Consider the following 19,871-nt stretch of genomic DNA (forward strand, 5'->3'; position numbering starts at 1 on the left):
GCTCTCCCTGTTCTCCACAGTCGCTCACAGATGGTTTGTGATGTGCCCAGGGAGGTCCCCACTGTGGGGATGCCACATGTTCAGACTACATTCCCCAGCCTCTCCCCTCGGCACGGGCAGAGGTGCGCAGGGTGCTGGCAGACAAGTAGACCAAAGGCCAGCTTTTCTAGCTGTCAGAGGAAGGTTATTAACTCCCCTCCCAGTCCTGCAGAGTTGTAGCACAGCCCCACCACAGCCTCCACAGTTTCTCGGGGACCTGCTCCCTAGCACAGCTCTGGCAGTGCTTAAGATTGCAAGATGTAGCCAAAGGCAGAATTTGGCTCAGGATCTGTTTTTGGTCCTGTTCCTTTTCAAGAATATAATCTGTTAAATTAAATCAAACATTTCCTCCTGAGTAAACAAACCACTAAATATTTTCCTTTTGCTCCCAATGTACCGTTTAATTACAACAGAAGAGGGCTTGGCAACTCTGGCTAAAGACTGCCCTCTGAGCAAACAAGCAAGCAAGTAAATCAAAGAGCTCTTCAAAAGGCTATCTTTATATGAAGGACTGCTTTTTAACCTAATTTTGAGATGAAGTTATGTATGAAGAATCAAAATAGCAGAACGGAGAACAATTAATATTCTGAGGTCAGCAATACTACACTCAGAAATTACCATTTATAACCAAAATGCAGTAGGGAGGAAACTTCAAAAGATCTGATGAAGCCCACTGCACAAGCCCCCAGTCTTTGAAATAACCTTGGATCAATAGCTGCATGAGAAGAATATCAGTGTTGTCTGAGAAGGCTGAGACATTTCCAGGTCCACAATTTTTTTTTCCAAAAGAACAGATGTATATAGGGATATTTTTTGCTTTAAGTAACTCTTACAAGCCAGTGAGATTTGTTTTGCATTTTTGAAATTCTACAGTGTGTTCCAATGTCTAGTGTTTTCTTTAAAGCTCGGCTTCCAGGAATTATTTGGTTGTGAGGAATTTAAACCTCTGCTTTACAATAAGACTTCAAACAAAATTCTCCTTCACATTTGAGAAAGCCTGAAAATGGGAAGTCTCAGCCACTAGAGTTAAAAATGTTAAATTCTATTGTCAGATAAAGACCCAATGTCTTCTTCCATCCCTCAAAATTTATGTGCTTTTTTTGGGAGCAATGGGTTTTGGGGGTTCAGCCATAGTTTATTTGAACTTAAAACTAAGGTATTTACCAATTCTGTTTGAAAATGACTTTACACTTTTCCAGCAGAGGAACCTAGTCAAAATAATAAAAATAAGAAGCATTTTTCATGAAATGAAGACTTACAACTTAAATGTGTGTTACAGAGTCCATGAAATAACTCTTCCAATATGTATTGCTAAGTACTGAATGATTTTCAAAAGCAATAAAAACTCAATAGCTCTGCCATTATAGGGAACAATCTTTTCCTTTTTTTAGAGAACAATATTCTAAGCTTTTTCATCAAGCCTTGTTTGGAAAGTCTTTTTAGCAGTTTCAGCTCAATCCTGCACACTACTGACTCAGCAGGGCTCAGCCCTTTTTGGAAAAATAAACCCAATCATCGCTGGCTCCAGTCACTATCATTTTCCCAAAGCACTTACTGGGAAAAAGTCTTAAAATTATGGCAGTGGGTTCCAGTAAAGTCATTTTTCTTTAATTGTTCAAATTAAACTGTTTGTGTTGCATGGATAAGACTTTTTGTTTTGTAAAATAGATAAAAGAAACCAAAAGGATGATTATGCAGTCCTGATAATACGTGCAGTAGCAGAGGAGGAAAGAAGGAAATTATCTTGTTATGTTCCAAAATGCTAAGGCAGAATTGGTATGATCAACCACAAGATATACCAAAAAGTAACACAAGCTACTTTAAAGCTCGAAACAATCAGCACTTTAAAATGCTGGGCTTTGTGTGAAAGAGCAAGGAGGAGAAAACAGAACTGAAGTTCTTTTGCTTTGAAATACTTCCAGTAAAGGTGATTCCCTAATTTCGCCTGCCAGAGATAAGAAAGTATTTAGTGAGCTAATTGACCCACCCTTCCCAAGAAAACTATCAGAAAGTAAAATTTGCACAGCTGACTATCAAGCTTCCCCCCAGCCCAGCCCCAGGAGGGGGGCAGTGGGGCTGGGGAGCCCTGGGACCCTGTCCCAGCCCTGCCATGCCAGGCAGGGGCAGGCAGCGAGGCGGGGGCCTGGGCAGGAGGGGGAAGGAGAGCCGTGGGGGGAGAGAGGGTGGCAGAGCGACAGGAGGGGAAATGTAGCAAGTTCAAACGCATAAGTAAATTAAATGGGCGGATATAAGAGGGGGAGTGCACGGGCCAGACTGCAGCTTATGTCTCTCTGGTGCCTTGTTTACTCTTTCACCTTAGACCTGACAGTAGGCAAAGGTTTGTACAAAGTAATTGCTTTTATTACAGCATTTGAAATAACTGGAAGAATAAGCAACCTCATGCTTCATAATAATCCCTCTCTCTCCCAGATATTGCCCCTATTATATTTCCACAGTACTACAGCTCTGACACTGCTACCACTGCAACTCCATGACTCAGTACCTCCTCCATCATGTGCCCTCCCTTCATGTGTTTGCCTTGCCTCCTGCTAGCCCTCACGCCCCGCTTTCGAGGGGCCGGGAGGTTGCACAGTGCCCACGCCGAAGGACTGCTAGCGCTGCACCGCCTCGGGGCTGTCTGGAGCAGGGACCCAGGAAAAAAGGGGGAAAGCCCAGCAGGTGCTGGTGGGACCCACTGCCCCCAGCCCTGCCCTGGCCCAGGTCCGGCGGGGAGGAACCACCATCTGACCTATGGTGTGCTCATCAGGACTGGATAAAAGGAGCGAAAAAGCTACAAGAAAAAAAGCAAAAGAATTTAAAATCCCAGAGAAGATGAAGGGAAAAAAGCATCGAGGCCCTGAGGGCACCTCCAACCCTGCCTGGCCCTGTCAGCCCAGGGCTCCCCCCACCTGCCCAGGGCCCAGGACCCCACATCAGGTCCCCGGGGCCCTCAGCCGCTGCCCCAGTGACAATGCAGCAGGGCCGGCCTCTGGCTCCCTACAGCCCTGCCCTGCCTGGCCACGGGCCCCACTGAGCCAGGGCCATGTCCCAGCCTGTCCCTATCCCTGGGGAGGTGCCCAAAGCCCAGGGCTGGGACTGCTCTGGTGTCCCCTCAGCACCCAGCTCCTGGCTGGGAAGGTGGGATGGGCCCGGCTGTGAAGCCACCCAGTGCAGGCAGGAGCCGGCTTTGTGCTCACCAGTTTCCTCTCGGCTGTGAGGAAACCCACCATCCAGGGGCCCCGAGGTGGCCGAGTCAAAGAGGGGCTTTGGCCAACTCCTCCAGGGCAATCCGAAATTCAAGAGCTGAGCTCCTGTCTTGCCTCTTCCCCCTCCTCCTCTTGTTCCCGGTGTTTTCCTTCCTTGCCGAATGCCTTGTCCCTTGCATCAAATCTGTCCTCTGGTGAAAATGAAGCTAAAGAGTCTGTCCCTTCTGGGTCTGTTTTTTTTTCATGGAAATGGAACTGCACGTTATCTACAGCAGTGGAGCCCCAGATGTTTTTTACTCTTTTCCTCCTTATGTAGCCCAAAGGAATGCTCATTCCCATCATTAACCACCCTAAAGGGCACACCAAAGGAGGTTTTAATATTCTTCGTGGCTTGGAAGAAATTATATGAGATTTTGTTCAAATGAAAGTGCTAGTAAATGCTTCAGATTATCCATTCTAGCTGCCTTTTCTTTGTTTACAGGGTTTTTAATAACAGGTTGAAGGTTTATAATGATGGTTGTCACCCTAGGAATAAGCAGGCTCTCATCTCTTTATTCTCAATCCCCAATAAACACATTCAACCGTAGCAGGATCATGTTTCCACCTTGGACACTGCAGCCCGTTTACCCCGTCAAAGTTGAGCCAGCAGAGCATGCCTGAGAGATTCAGGAAGTACCGTGCTGAAGTCTGATAGAGGATGAAAGAACAGGGTATCTGAGTGAGCACAAATGCGGTCCCAAATGAGGTTCTGGGCACCTCAGGAGAGGTTTCTAAAGGAATATAAGAAGAATGCTGCTCCTTTCTCTCTCTTCTCCCTTGTTTGAATTGTTCCCCTTTTCCATCAGCAGTGTCTCTACTTCAAATATTTTTATTCTTAACAACACCCTTTTCTTGGGTGTTTTTTTTCTAAAACCACAGTATTATTTCTTTGAGAACAAAAGCCCTTAGTTTCTCTGGGCAGGATTAGTAACAATGCAGCTTAAATTATCAAAAGTACTATTTCATTAGTACATCTAATACCAGTTTCCCTATTCAACTATAATACAAGATAACTTTCATTCCCCTTGTGTAAGTCAGTCCACACTGAAGTTTTTGCAGATGCAAGTATTGAAATAAATATGTAGTTTGGGTCTGTTCTTGTTTTACGCTTTCACCCATAGCTATGCTGACACAGTGCTGCTGATCAACCTGTATTTGATATGTCATGTTTAGCATGGCCTTGCTACTCTATCCCGTTAATGATTTTTTTTATTTCCCATTTCACAGGACCACGCAGAGACTGGCTCTCTAGCCTTCCCTGCAGTGTCAAGTGAGGCCCTCTCCCTTCCACTTCCATGTGCTCTAAAAGTAAACCTTTGCCATATTTAAAGCAAAAACCTCAGAGAACAGACCACAGCCTCCTCACCAGCTCTAATTAATCCCTGGAGTAGGTCACATCCTGCGCAATTACGAGATGATACAACTAAAGACCTCACCTGGTGAGTACAAAGGAGCCTCAGTTAAGATTGAATGAGCAATGGAAAGGTGGTGCGTGTCTTTTATGACATCCAGCACTGGGGAGAATGTGGACAACTCTGCCAGCAGGTTTCCAGATGTCCCTTTGGGACTAACTTAAATTCTTTGCCTCTGTGTGTCTGTACATCTGGCCTATAGTTGAGACATTAGATGAGTTCCCTTTGGTACCCAAACTCTAAAGAGCTCCAACTCTACGGCCAACTGCAGGGTGTAATAGACAGTCTCATCAGTGCCTGCTGCCCAGGTTTCTCAGCAACTTGGTTGTATGTGGTTTCACCTCATAGGGGATGTCTCAACACAGCTGAAGCTTCACCATGCTCTGTTGAAGGCAGCTCTGTTAGTTTCTAGCTCTACATGCTGTCAAGCACGTTTTTATCTGCTTTTCCCTTCCTGTCTCCCTGTGCTCCGTTTCAAAGCTGATGCTTGTGGACAGAGAGCCTTGAAAAGGATGAACCCAGAGCAGCAAGTTCCCTGCGGAAATCAGAGGTGAAGGTTAAAGAAAAGGTAAGCTATAGTCCATACCTTGTTAAGCCATAGTGTATTCAGGTTTTAAAAAGACAGGTTTTGATGTGGGACGTGGTTTAAAGGTTGACTTGCTGGGCCACAGGGCTTTCACGCAACAAGACAGGTAGTTGTATTTGAGCTGTCAGTGCCACGAGAACCTCCCCACCACTTCCAGTTTTCTGAAGCTGGACAAATCCTCTCAGAAGTCTGTGTTTGCAGAGGCTTTTAGCTTGGCACAATGATTTAACTGTATTTGCCCATGCAGGTTTTATCTTCTGTTTGTTTGTGCAATATTTTAATGGCTTTGACTTTGTGACTTTCAGGTGCCTAAAGTGCTGCAGCAGATGGGCACAATAACGTTTTTATTAGAAAGCCTTGCCAGTTTGGGTTTTACTTCAGACTTTTCCAGCTGCTGATCTGTGGTCCACTGACTGAAATATGTGTCCTGTGCATTTTCTTTTATATGGGTGAAAACAAGAAGGTACTCATCTTTCTAGCACAGGTTAACATTTCACAAATACAGAAGTGCAGAGATTCCTCTCTAAAATTTCTACCTGAGAGAGAACAATTTAAAGTCATTCAGCTAAAGACAATAGCAAGTCTAAGACTAAAGCGAAGGGAACAACAGGAAATAAATTAAACAACATGGTCAGCATATTCCTCAGCATTGTTGTGCACTGTAACAGTGTCGTAGTAACCCTGGCCCTGGCATTTGTCAATGTTCTTATTGCTTTGTCCCATATTCCACGGCAATATTTGCTAGTAATGCATTAACAGAATTCACATTCCCAAGGCACAGAAAGACTTTTTTTAGCTCACGACATTATAGACGTATCTTGAATCAATAGAGCTGGCCACTTACTGCGATAATCAGAAATACTGTGGAAAGTAATTGCTTCACAGCAAATGACTTTACATAATTTGATAATCACTAGGTCCCAGGCATTATCCTTGCTGTTAATCCATTGTGATTTATTGTTCATTTCTACTCTATTTATCATATTATTGTTCCAAGGTTCTTCTCGATCTTTGGTTCTCAGAGCCCAGCTGCATATTTTGTTGCTGGCAGTTTAAAAAATAAATAGATTAGATATCAGTTGAAATACTGTGCCCAAAGAATATGTCTCACTTGTACTGTGTCTGGAGGATTTCCTGGGCAGTCCTCAGTTATCTTTCCATTTTTCAGTCCTTGTAGTAAGTCAAAAGGGAGCATGTCAGTAAAACTCCCCTCTCTGGAGTAATAATGATTAGATTTTACTTCACTTCCAAGTCTGTCTACAAATACATAGCACTGCACCTCTTCATTGTGCAGCTGATGTTTATTGAATGGGTGTCAGAATTTTTTGAAAATATACTTTTATTCGGTGCTTGTGTTTTAAGGGTTGTCAGGATCGACTGCTTTTGGACAGTAGGTAAAGCCAGTGCTAGCTGACTTGCATTTCCTTCCACTCTGTTTTCACATTTTAATTCTGTTAATACTTCTGAAGTGACAGTTATGCCTTGGAGATGCAGGTGAGAGCCCTCAGGTCCTGCTGCAGGTGAGGAAAGGGAAGAGTAGCCACAGAGACGGTTCCTACACAACTTGCCCAGAGCTGCAGAGCTGGAAGTGGGCTCTATGCACACCCGCTGGGGAGCAGGCAGGACAGCCCCAAAATGACTCTTTGCTTGTGGCTTTCTGCCCAGAATTCCTGTGACATACTTTCACAACTGTCATAGCTGCATATGAAATAAGACTTTGTGTGAACAGGGAGGAGAGCAGACTTCCCTGTGCCAAAGTGGCAAGGTTCAGCACTAGGGCCTTGAATAATGCTCTTTTTTTCACCCCGAAGGCTACAGTGCTTTTGTTGGATTGTTTCATAGGCACTAAGGCAGGAGGTGCAGATGAGAGCAACAGAGCTAAGTAACCACTGATGAGGCTCCTCCTATTTGCCTCTAAATGAAGCTGAAATATCTGGAGCTGAGCTACATAAAGCTTCAGAACAGAAGGAGGCAGCATTCCCATTAGGTTGGTCTAAATGACCCTCAGAGCTGTAGGATGACACTCTCCATCGATACCAAAGCACAAGCAGAATTTTCTAGCCGGTGAGTGACTTGAGTAGTGAAGTTCGTTCACCATCCCAGATGGTGACGTGGTAGCTGGACTACTAGCTAGGTTAGTTAGTCAATGGGTTACCTCTAAATTTACAGTAGGAGAAGGAGTCTTCTCTCTCATGCCTCCAGAATGGCAGGTTTGCCAAACTGATGCTTCATTTCCCTTTCTAGGGAAGGCAGTTTTCCTTGTGTTATACACAGACTCCTGGCCTATGGTTAGGAATGCGTGGCCATTAAAGATACCCAGAAAGACAGACAGAAAGATAGGTAAAACTGTAGGCATTTGTTTTGACAGAGATTCTTTCTGCCTAAATGAGACCTTTGTTTCAGCTGACATTCAACAGAAGGCTTGCTTGTGTTTTACACGCTTGACATTTTTTGTGGCTAAACCTCATTTTACATGGTAGCAATACATCATCAGGAGAGTACAGAGCTTTTTTCCTTGACCTTCTGTACTTCCTGTTCCCATTTTTATAAGTAATTTCAAACATTGCTGCTCGTTATGTTCCATTTATATTCAATCTGTTCCTTACATCACTGTTGTCACTCATACTGGCTAACTATGAAACTGAGAATCAAAATTTTTCTTTTTTCAATGAAAGTGCATTTTAAGCCTCCTTATCTATTGCTTCTTAATTGGAATTTCAGCATTACCTGCAACACGCAGTTCCTTTTTCTGTCTTTACTCATGGCATGGTATATGCAAGTTGCAAGCTACTGCTCAGGAAAAGATTTTCCTACAGTGCAGCCAATGATAATTTGTGACTTCTGTGCATTTTGGGTTAAGCCCGTATCCCTTTTTGGTAAAGCTGTGACATAACAATCACCAACAGTGATGAAGTTGCATCCACAGCCTCAGATGTCCCTATGGCTTTGCTTTCTATGCCTTTTTGATGCAAATGGTGTCACAGCCATGGTGTCACCACTTTCTGGTAGGATGGGCAGAATTTCCCCCCTCCTTCTCCCCTCATTCCTAAGCCAGAGTCATGAAGCTGCTGGAAGAACTCTTCCTCCAGGCCTGCCTGCCAAGAGCTGGTCTTGTCACCACTTGTTGTCTGCAGGCTTGATACAACTGCCCATTTGCCTGAGGGATGAGAGTCTAAAGGTGACAGTTTCATTACCCAGAGACCTCCAGCTGACAGGCAATTCTGTCACTAAATATAGCATTTTATATCCTCTGCCACAGTCATTCTTTTTGCCATAAATGTACCATTAAGCAGGGTGTTAAAAATGGACCTCATTTATGTTATGAACAGAGATATATTGCTGCACATACCAGACACCTTTATGGAGCAGTGAACACGATCATTGACCTTGTGGACACAATCTGAAGGGTCAGTGGGTCTTGACAGACGACCCTGTAGGAAACAGGACCTCCATCAGCTATGCTCAAACAGATATGTTTCCTCAAAGCTCATTTATGTGAAAGAGGAATATCCTCATTCAATGTATGTGTCCTCCCTCCTTCTCCAGCCCCCATTCCATTTGTCCCCCTTCCACGTGGTAAGCAGGCTTGGACTGTGTTGTGCCACTAGTCTAAGAGCCTGTCCTACTTCTAGCAATCGTGGGTTTGTTACTAAGCTCTCTTCCCTGTTGGATTTACACTATCTAGGTGAGTGAAGCACAAAGTTTAAAAATCACCATGACAAGGTTTGACTATAAGAGTTTGACCCAGGTGACATACGCCTGTGAGGAGTCTGGATTTTAGGGCTGTAACTACATGAATACAGTTGACAGGAAAGAAAAGTCTGGAAATAGTTGCCTTGGAGACACCTATGGGAAAACGAACATCTGGTCTTGAGAAGGACTACCCTAGACTAGACCCAGCAAAAACTTCCCAGGTTAAGCCTGATTTATCTCACTGAAAGGTATTAATTATATCATGTGGGCATGACTTTTAATTTTTCTTTGAAACTGCTGGGGTTTTCCCAAGATAACCCACTCATGGCCAAATGACAAGGGCTATATTTAGTGTCCTACTGAAAGTGAACAGGCAGTGATATTCCTTTAGAGCATGTTATATTATGACTGAATTATGTCAGTAACAGTTTGCTAAATCTGAAACTAAAATATATTTTTCTGGGGCTTGTCAAGAGAGCTATTACCCAGGATATGATTTGCCCAGTCACCCCTGAAACAACCTGAGCTATCTAGCATGTATAACTTTGGCCTGTATTTTTAAACAAAGCTTTAATTTTCTTTATGTTTTCTGAGAAAATTTCTGAGAACTTTCTGAGATAGTTCTGCAGAGCAGTAACTTGGCACACTAAATGAAAGTGCACCAGAGGAATCCTCTTGCTGATGAATAGTGTGAGGAATGATGAGTCATGTCTATAGTGCTCTGGTAGGTCAAACCTGAGGGTGCCCCTTTGGGTGCTGCATGAAGAAGCACTGAACTTACGCACCCTCTGCAGATCCTGGGCACATCCCATGCTCTTTGGCGTGACACTTTTCTTGTAAGCCTTTGCAAGCTGCCCTGCAAGGCCCTTCTAGCACCATCTCCTCCACCACTCTAACTTATTCAAACCATACACATAGAGTGATGCAAGGGTGGGCAATATCTGCTAAGTCCTTAGAGCAATACAGGGGAAAAAGGAGCTACCCCATACGGGCAAGGAGCTTGGTGGCAGCCTTCCAGTGCAGTGACCTCAAAACATGAATGCATTTGTGTTGACCTGTATGTAAGCTACAGAGAGCATCCACCTCAGAGGTTCAGCCTAAATCAGAGTCTATACAGATCAGAAGGCTCCAGATTTCCTGTATGGGACAAGATCTTATCTCAGGCATTCACAGGCGTGTGATACAGGTACGTACAGGACCAGGTATGTTTGCAGTACAGCTTTGGAATGGCATAGTTTCCCCTCACCACCCCCAGTTCTGGATAAGTGCTCCCAGGGGTGCTCAGAGAATTTTTTTATTTTCTAAGTACATACACTTTGATTAAAGAGACCACAGTGTGAGCACGTTACAGATACCTCCATACAAGAGCGAGCGAATAAACAGCAAGGAGTGGGTGCCCTGTGGCAGTAACACTGGCTGGGCTGGCAGCAACAGGGCACTGACAGCAGGCTGGCAGGCAGTGTGCCGCCTTGGCAGGCTCGAGGACAACAGAGTGGGCAGAAAAACATTCTGTGAGGGCTGTCCCAACTCGTCCCTTTCTGCCTTGACCACTTGCTGGGAAGACTGCTCAAGCCACGGCTTCTGTTCCTGGAAGCCCACCCGAGAGGATGAAGTACCAGCCTTGCTACCTGCTTTCAGAAGTTGACTGTGCAGGAATGAAAGCTCAGGGGACCGAGGCTTTTCAGGGACTAAGGCTGAGAGGCAGCCAATGATGGTCCCTGGTGGGAGGCAGGGACTGCTGAGTGGATGGGGCATGTCTGGTCATGGACCCCAAAGTGTCCTGCTTTCTTTGTCCCTGAGACATGACCTTGGCATCATCTGTCCTGAACTGTGTTTCTGATGTGTGCTCACAGCCCCTGCTGAAGAGTGCCTAGCCTGGGAGCCACACAGGTCCACATGGGTGGCGTGGAACTCAGCCAGCATCACAGCTTGGGGCTGCTGGGGATGGAGGACAGGGCCATGGGGTAAGCACATGGGCTGGAGCAGCAGGAGTAGCAGAAGGGAGAGCCCTTCTGCTGAGGTTTCCTTTGCCTGTGCACAGTGTACTTGGGAATGCTGGTTCACAGCTGTGCTGGTGCCTGTACAAAAATAAGGGGCAAGCCAGGCCTGCCTCCCGTGCTGGGCAGGGAGCGGGAAGAACAGGCACAAGCCTCAGTGGGTATGGTAGATGCAGAAGAACAAAATGGTGTTAAGCCTATGTAAGCACACAGTGCTTGTCATCTAGGGGAACCAGCTGGCTGGTGTCAACACCAAGCACTAACACAGGCCAAATCTGTCTAGCGGCTTGAGCTACAGATGTTGCAGGTGAGCTACAGTGTGTTGCTCCAATTTTTTTGCTTATCAGTGCACAGGACTGAAGTGAACTTCAGGGAGGGACCACATGTTACAGCTTTTCTATGATGACTTTGGTGTGAGGTCTCCTGCGATGCACTGGAAGCTCCGCTCAGGGCCCACAGCATATTGTTAGGCTATCTTGTTGCTAGCAAAGTAAGGCTGTTATGTCTGGGTGAGAACCCAGCCTCCTGCTTGTGCTGTGAAGAGCAATAGGTGTACTGCAGCACCTAAAAATAGTGACCTTCAAGTGATCTTAAAGGTCAAGACCATGTAGAGTCTCAGAAAGCTTAGCCACAAAAGCACTGCAGCAGGAGGATCATGGGGGTGCTATAAACAGGCTGAGTCCAGCCCTCTGCTATCATAGCAACCACATCATGTAAGTCCCTGCACAAATTCAGCAAGCTTACTTCTAAATTAGCTATATTTTTGTTCCCACCCTTCTGTTGTAAAAGGCAGTTGTAAAATATGTTAAATGTCATGCACCCTAACAAACCAACCCAAACAAACTCAGCTTTCCACGGGAAATTCTGTGTATCTCCCACGGTTTGCTGAAAGTAACGTTTAGAAGGACTACACCTCCAGCATCCTGCCTGCCCAGGGAAATATGTCACTTGCAAGGAGCTACAGGGAGGATCATTGTCACAGAAAATTTCCCTGTTGGCTTCACTCCAAGGCTTTAAAACTGAGATCTTCATTTAGATCAATGACACTGTAGAAACACACACTTGGTTTGCAAGGTACCAGACTTCAGGAGAAGCAATGGGCAGGGTGGTCAGTAGTTGACCCTGTAACTGCAGTACGGCTGCCTCAGACCTTGCTGCTTGGCTGCTTCCTGCTCACTGAAGACAAAGCTGGACCTGGATATGCAATCAGAAGCCACTAGTTCCAGAGCTGAGATGCTGCTTAGAGGTGGGTTGGTGACTTCCCAGACATGTCTGCTATGGGACCCTGCTCCACCTGGACTCCTGTGCATGAGGGGTCAGATATAACAATACAGGTGATGCAGCAGGAACCAGCTTGCCAATATGGTCCTATTATATGACTGTTTTGTTTCAGTCAGCCAATATTCAATGGCACGGTCGGTTTATGTGTAGCAAGAGGAGAAAATCATTATATGAATAAGGTTATTCTTGGTTGTTCAGTCCTGTTTGTTTACAGGGAAGTGCGTGCGTGCCTGTCTCCCCAAAACAACCTGGAAACGAACAGCGCACAGTTGTGTTGCTCACACTTACCGAGACTGCTTTTCCTCTCACCTCTGCTTGCCCAAATTTTCTGTCTCCAGGAGATCTGTCCCAGGGCAACTCTCTCCATTACTTTTTCTTATTTTTCCTGGCTTCTAGCCTCTAATATGCTTCCAACAGCCAACCTGCTTTCCTCAGCATTTGCAAGTCATTCCGTCAGGCTGGGTTTTAGTTCCTGATACTCTTTCATGCAATGTATTATGTAAGTTCCTAGTCTTTTTAGCTATCACGGCCTTCAGAGGCTGTTTTGCTCTTTCCATTTAACTTGGAGAAACCCTACACAGATTACCCACTGTTCTTGATGAGGTCTCTGCCTTTTGTCTATAGAAGGCTATTTGATTTCAGATTGAAATAGCCCCTATTAGAGTAGTAAGATACACTTTTAATCACTTGTGTGAATGGTAACTACAGGCAGGATCCAACAGGACTCAGGAGAAAGTTTACAGTGGAAAATTATTGTGAAATAAGCAGAAGTATGTATTGCTGCACACTAATTATTCTGTACTTCCTCCTGCATTGTTTTTAACATGCAGTGAGTTTGTTCTTAACATGCAGTGAGTTCAAAGGGGGTTCAGTTTTGAAACAGCAGGTGCCCTAAAATTATATTCTTTGCAACCTGCTCCACCTCCATAGCTCCACATAAGACAGGAAATTTGTAATTTCAGGAGTTGCTTCCATTTTCTTTCCTACTTTATCCTGTCACAAACACCTAAGTGCTGCTTCAGAGCATGCCTGGTGTAGCTCTGCCTTGAGAGTGGAGAGCAACTCAACACCTGCCTAATGCTCAAGTGCCTGAGTTTGAGAAACCAGGTTCTTCACACCCATACCCGCACAAGGGACACCATCTGTTCTGAGCATGCCTCACATGCCCACAGGATGGGCTCTGTACAAAGGCATTCCTGCTCCCTCTCACTGAGCACATTTCTCCATACAGAAAATGATAGTTGGGCCAGGGAGAGGAGGAGGATCTGCCAAGCTGGGCAATAGGAGCACTTTGAGACCCAAATTAGCTATGTAACTCTGATTCTTTGAGCTAAACAGAGGCATTTGGTTACGTAGCATATTGATATTGCTGATCATACACAGGTATCTAATAAAGGCATGACTGTACTGATGCAAGGTAGTTGGGATTTGCCAGAAATCTGTTCTCCTGTGTACTCCTGTGTTAACAGATTGCTGGGAGAGTTCAAAGTGTCAGTGATTATACAGCTAAGGGGAAGTGAAGCAGACATGTATTAAACTTTTAAAGATGTTTTTCTTACCAGTCAATAAAGTGCTGATTCTCCTTGTCTTTTCCATAGCCAGGAGACTTGTTATTCACTACCTGTCAGCTATCTGCTAATATTTGATTTGCACTTTACAGAGAGAGATATGTGTGTGTGTGTGTGTGCAGCCATTTGATGATTTCTGAAGAGGTAGCTGAATGCTGGGGAAGGTGAGAGCTAGCTGTAGGCCAATGGTAAATGGGAAGCAGAAAAAAGAATCAGTCCAAGCAGCTTGCAGTGACCTGAGAAAAGGGCTCTGTCTACAGCTCAAGTAATGCAGCATAATAGGAGCAGATCGGCAGAGTGAAACAGTTCATGCTGAAAACCTGACATCTACATTAGGTGCCTTTTAGGAGGGTTACTTAAGATGAGCTCTTGTCTGGTCCAATGGACTGAACACTCGCTTGTGGTTGGAGCACATCAGACGTGCTCCTGGAGCACATCTCACGGTTTAATTTAATCTGAAAGGAGTCTAGCTTACAGACTCCAAGCATGCTACACCAGATGCAGTAAGTGGGGACAACTGGACAATTTGTTTCGAAAGCACGCTCCTGAACTGAAACACTAAGGTAGATAAGGCAAAAGACGGCTTGAAATAGATTAAATTCAGACTAAATGAAGCAAAGCTTGCCCTGTGTGATGTGTAGGAACAATGAAGTTGCAGGTTCACAATAAATTGGAGCTGACAAAAAAAGCCCAAATGACTATAGTTTCTTCTTTTTTCTGCATCCCTCTACTTCTTCCCTGGTATACCACAATGGAAGCTTGGGTGCTTAGCTCTGCATTCTGGATCTCACTAAAGAAGTCAGCTATCTAGAAGGTAGATATTGCAATGCAACCTTGCAGCATCTAATAATAAGCATTTTTGGTTTAAATTAAATATTACCCACTTCATATTTTAAGCAGAGGAGAGACAGATTTTGCTTTCAGTTGCTCTGAATGCATGCTAGAGCAAGATTTATTCTATAAATATTTAAATAAACCATATTCATTAACTTGGTTTTCCTCCCAGTCTTTCTATTTACTCCTATTTGCTATCAACAGTTGCATTATGGATTCAGCTCAGTTTTTCCCTGGAGGCTGTAGCCACAATAATATTGTTTGATGTAAATAGGTTATGGTGACTGAATTTTTTACTCCAGTAAGCATATTGCTTGGAACATGCTGCTCACTCCCATGGTCCAAAAAACTGTGAAGGCATGACTCATACCTGACAGCTGCTACTGATCTCATTTCCCTTCCTCAAACTCCACAGTTCATGTACAGTTCTATTTTGAATAGTAGGATGTGTGAACGTGTCTCCAGTCTTTCTTTATTCAGCCTTAGGAGCAAAGAAGGGACTTTCTTTCCTTTCTTTTAGTAGATTGGTGCTTATCTCACTAATGTTGAGTCCATTTACAATAAAATAATGGAAGTTTTAACTTCAGTTTATCCCACAGCAACTGCATGTGGTATTTTTAGAACTACTTTCTGAGCATTTTTGAGATAGATGGCCAAGTGGACTTGCACTAGCTTAGATTTTAAGGAGTTATTTACACGTACGCATTACCCACTCTGAGCCGCTTGCCTCTGTGCATAAAGATCTACATGCACGTGACGTGCTTCCTTCCTGGGATGTAACTAGATTACTCTTGTGGTCTTCCCTGGTAAAATCAGCCATAAAGATTTTATGCTGCAATAGTTCTTCTCTGGTCACGTTTATTTTAGTGGTTGTCCCGTTGCCTTCCCACATGCCTTTTGCACTGTGTGTGACCAGCTGGTGTGTTGGCCTGTGTGCAGTCCTGCTCCAGGGTCACTGCGACTGAAGTCATGGCACTGTGCCAGCGTCAGCACAAATGCTGATACAAATGCAAGTGCATGCTCCTGCCTCAGGAATGAGCACACCGGACCTTGTCTTCTCCCCTGCCCTGTATTTCTGCATTGTGTTTCTACCTGGAGCCACTCAGAGGGCCTCAGAAAAGGAGGTGATGCAGGGAGCTGCATGATCCCAACTACAGAAGCTGGTATTTTTGAGAGAAGCAGTAAAGAGACTGGCCAAGCAAGACTATAACTGAGCTCCCATGTGGTGCCGTAATAACTATGAAGGCTATGAAGACGACTTGGAAACCTGATGGGAAAACTATATATGGTTGAGCCCATATTATGCGCTGGACTGGATTTATTGACATGAGTCACATACACTTAATCCTCACCTCAAACCTTCCAGTTAGCACTGAGCATTTACTTTTCAATCTCCACTGTCATCCTCTAGCTAAGCAGTTATTTTCTATCAAGATTTCAATAAAATCTTTAGCAAAAGTTAAGGGAAGGTAAACAGATTCTCTTAGAATAACACACAGTTAGCTGGTGCTGCTTGTCCCATATTGTTCACCATGCTAGCAAAGTCAGCCATTAGGGGAAAGCAATGAGAATTCGTGCGTTTTCCAGGCAAGCTGCATTAATATTATTAAATCCACAACAGGACTAACTCGACTTTGGTGGAAAGTACCAGTTTTTATCAATGAAGTCCAAGGTTTTGTACAGGAGAGAAGTCATCAAAGTGTAGTTTCAACACTCTATTCCACACAAGCAACACCATAAATAAGGTCATGAGGAGGTCACAGACCTTATTCATGCAATGACTTTTGTCATTTCATGGAATCATAAAATCATAGAATAGTTTGGGTTGGAAGGGACCTTTAAAGGTCATCTAGTCCAACCCCCCTGCAATGAGCAGGGACATCTTCAACTAGATCAGGTTGCTCAGAGTCCCAACCAACCTGACCTTGAATGTTCCCAGGGATGGGGCACCTACCACCTCTCTGGGCAACCTGTTCCAGTGCCTCACCACCCTCACAGGAAAGAATTTCTTCATTATATCTAGTCTGAATCCACTCTCTTTTAGTTTAAAACCATTGCCCCTTGTCCTATCACTACAGACCCTACTAAAAAGTCTGTCCCCATCTTTCTTATAAGCCCCCTTTAAGTATTGAAAGGCTGCAAAAAGGTCTCCCCAGAACCTTCTCTTCTCCAGGCTGAACAACCCCAACTTTTTCAGCCTTTCCTCATAGGAGAGGTGCTCCAGCCCTCTGACCATTTTTGTGGCCCTCCACTGGACCTGTTCCAAAAGGTCCACATCTTTCCAGTGCTGAGGACTCCAGAGCTGGATGCAGTACTCCAGGTGGGGTCTCACCAGAGTAGAGGGGCAGAATCACATCCCTTGACCTGCTGCTGGCTATGCTTCTTTTGATGCAGCCCAGGGTACGGTTGGCTTTCTGGGCTGCAAGTGCACATTGCCAGCTTTTCATCCACCAGTACTTTCCAGTCCTTCTCCTCAGGGCTGCTCTCAATCCCTTCATACCCCAGCCAGTACTGATAACAGGGGTTGCCCCAACCCAGGCGCAGGACCTTGCACTTGGCCTTATTGAACCTCATGAGGTTCACATGGGCCCACTTCTTGAGCTTGTCCAGGTCCCCCTGGATGGCATCCCATCCCTCAGGTGTGTCAATTTATTGCATAACTCTCCATTACAGTAGCTCCAAGAGTTGATCTACCCCTGTAAGTTTATTGGTAGCAGTTGGCACTTCCACATCTCCACATGGTAGGAACCACACACTTCTGATCATGGATGTCTCACGTTATATGCTGACCTTGTGGCACTCATGTAGGGTTGCAGAAAAATGGTGCTGTCAAGGCCTATCATACCAAGTCTTCACCAGATCCATGTCTCACCACATCTGTCTTCTTCTACTTCAAGATTAACTTGTTAGTGAAACATGCAGAAAGTTGTCAGAAAGGAAACATGGAGGGAACATTCAAAGCAAAGAGAACGAGCCACACTGTGCTCTGCAGTAGTCCCAAGCTGGCATTTGAGCCCAAGCTCATCTCCTGTCCATTCTGCTTGGAGACAAACCTATTACTTAGACAGAAGTTAACACAGGCCCAGCTCGGAGCGGGGAGAAGAGTATTTTTGCAAAAGCTAAGTGCATACCCATTTGAAGGGTGTACTAGATTGGGAACGCTGGTTACAGCTTTACTAGTAAATTAAACATGCCAGGAGCTATTTCTTCACATGGACGCTAGCTGTGTAGGATGACTTACCTCCATGCTGTTGAAGTCTCTTATCTAGATCTTATCCAGATCAGGGTGGCCACAGGGAAAATGCCTGCTGGGGATTTGTGCCAGTTCCTGATCTACTCCCAGGAACCACTTTGGATAGCACAAACTGGCCTGGGCCAAACCATGCCTGCATCATGTTCCCAGTGTAATGGTGCAGACAGTCATGCTCCAGGGCCCAGAAACTGACGTTTTTCTCTTGATGATGTAGCTACTTGCCAGGGCAGGTTCAGGTTGCACATTAGGAAGAATTTCTTCTCAGAAAGGGTCATTAGATATTGGAACGGGCTGCCCAGGGAGGTGGTGGAGTCACCATCTCTGGATGTGTTTAAGAAAAGACTGGACATGGCACTTAGTGCCATGGTCTAGTTGGCATGGTGGTGTCAGGGCAATGGTTGGACTCGATGATCCCAGAGGTCTCTTCCAACCTGATTGATTCTGTGGTTCTGTGATACTGTGTCCAACAAATTTCCCCCTCGCCTGATCTTTTGCAACGCCATTCTGAGCCCAACATCTGGCAGACAAGTTATGAAGTCTGTTTTAGAAAAGTGTTGGTATTTGTTACATATCAGAAGGATCATTGCTTGTGTAGGCAGCCCTCAGCTGGGTTGCCCTCGTAAGTGTGGCCACAGGGGCCTGAGCTACAGGCATCCTACAGTGAACAATGTGGACATGCAGAGCACACAGCAGTGAGCAAGCTCTGTACCAGCTTGCTCCTTGCTTGTGGACCAGGAAATAAAAAGATAGCCTGTGTGACGATGGGCAAGGCCTTCCTAGGAAAAGGAAAAGGAAAGACAGAACTGGAAAAGAGAAGAAGAAGAGAAGAAAGAGAAGAAATGAAGAGGCAGCAAGGAGGACCTAAAGAAAATAATGCACTGAAAACTGTGCTAAAAGCAATATTGAAAAGATTAAAGAGAACTGGCATGACGTTCAGGCTTTAGACAAATACCTACAGAGGCCGTGGTGAGAGCTCATTGCAGGAAATGGAGCAGGGGGAAGCCACACTTTAAAGATTCATGATGCTATTAGAAGAGATTTCCCTGTCTCACGATGTTTATTAAATATCCAATTTTATACTAGTGATAAGGTCAGACATTAGTACGCAGCTCCTATGTTAATATTTAATACTTATTGACCCCCCATTCTCATGTTTCGGGGGAACGTGCTGGAAACTGTCATAAAAATTACATGGGGATGTGGTGCATAAATATATGGAAAGACTAGCTGTAGTACTAATTTCTTTGTTGCCTGAAACTAGATTAATTTGCTTCTCATCTGCAGCTTAGTAGGACCTGTAGGATATGACAAATATTTATCCTCAGCATAGCATGTTGCTGCATGTATAGAAAGGCTGTGGCTGTTTCTCGATGCTCCCTGGCTGCTGCGTCCGTGGTGATGCCATTCAGTGCAGACAAAGAGACGAGCAGGGAGAGCATTCATTTCGACCAACACTGCCGGTTTACAGCATCGCTTTTTTCCTCTGGAACTGCAATACCCCAATGCCAAACGTGGACCTCGTGATCCCCTTTAAACTGTTCTGTAGCCAAAAAAAGAGAATCCTGTCTAGTAGCACAGCTTCAGTTACCAATGATTTAATAAATACAGAATTACAGAAATTTTATTATTGTTAGAGAAATGCGATAGTGACAATGTGATATATACATCATCTGTCCCATGCTACTGCCATTTGCTGAATTTAGCCCCAAAATGTGGATACTAGATGACCAATGATTGCATCTGCTGATGGTTAAAATCAAAACCTTTTAAAAACATGTAACAGAGAGTTCAACGCCTATATTTTAGGGGGAAGGGAGAAGCATATCTGAAGATCATGCACACCAGCTGTGATAGGTGGACAGCTTGTGAGTCAAGGCCTCAGTCTGCCACACATGAAAGAGCCCACAAAGATGAGAGATTCAAGAAACTATGAAGATAAGAAAAATGAATCATTACAGTATTA

The sequence above is a fragment of the Nyctibius grandis genome, chromosome 3 (assembly GCF_013368605.1).
Source record: "Nyctibius grandis isolate bNycGra1 chromosome 3, bNycGra1.pri, whole genome shotgun sequence".
Taxonomy (NCBI): Eukaryota; Metazoa; Chordata; class Aves; order Nyctibiiformes; family Nyctibiidae; genus Nyctibius; species Nyctibius grandis.